Raw genomic sequence first — 1,019 nt, 5'->3', positions numbered from 1 at the left:
AGCCGAGCCGATCTCAGCCCAGCCCAGCCCAGCCGAGCCGAGCCGATCTTAGGCGAAACGAGCCGAGCCGAGCCGATCTTAGGCGAGCCGATCTTAGGCGAGCCGAGCCGAGCCGATCTCAGCCGAGCCGATCTTAGGCGAGCCGATCTTAGGCGAGCCGAGCCGAGCCGATCTCAGCCGAGCCGATCTTAGGCGAGCCGATCTTAGGCGAGCCGAGCCGAGCCGAGCCGAGCTGAGCCGAACCGAGCCGAGCCGATCTTAGGCGAAACGAGCCGTGCCGAGCCGAGCCGAGCCGATCTCAGCCCAGCCCAGCCGAGCCGAGCCGAGCCGATCTTAGGCGAAACGAGCCGAGCCGAGCCGAGCCGATCTTAGGCGAAACGAGCCGAGCCGAGCCGAGCCGAGCCGATCTTAGGCGAAACGAGCCGTGCCGAGCCGAGCCGAGCCGATCTCAGCCCAGCCGAGCCCAGCCGAGCCGAGCCGTTCTTAGGGGAGCCGAGCCGAGCCGAGCCGGGGAGAGGAGAGGAGAGGGAGAGGGAGAGGAGAGGGAGAGGAGAGGAGAGGAGAGGAGAGGGAGAGGAGAGGAGAGGAGAGGAGAGGAGAGGAGAGGAGAGGAGAGGAGAGGAGAGGAGAGGAGAGGAGAGGAGAGAGAGAGAGAGGAGAGGAGAGGAGAGGAGAGGAGAGGGCACGCATGCCGCCCAAGTCCCATTCCACGGGGCGATCACCATCGAGGACAGACGGGACGGCGGCGGCAGCAAAGGACCTCCCGTCGGCCGTGCACGTCGTGAACGGGTGCCCCGTTCGCTCCGGTTGGACCTCCCGAAGGCGGGGCTTTGTCGGTCCCGTTTCTTGACGGCCAGCGAGGCCGACGGAGGCATCTCCCCGTCCGCCGGGTCCGTCCGTCCGTCGGTTCCAGGCGATTGTCACGGGCCAATAGCAGGGCGCGCGGAGAGTAAGCCGCCGTCCGCCTCCGCCTCTTGGCGGACGCGCGCCCTGCTCCGAGGTAGAGCTAGCCTCCGCCT

Source organism: Falco peregrinus, unplaced genomic scaffold, assembly GCF_023634155.1.
Source record: "Falco peregrinus isolate bFalPer1 unplaced genomic scaffold, bFalPer1.pri scaffold_46, whole genome shotgun sequence".
NCBI classification, from domain to species: Eukaryota; Metazoa; Chordata; class Aves; order Falconiformes; family Falconidae; genus Falco; species Falco peregrinus.
This window is presented reverse-complemented; position numbering follows the sequence as displayed.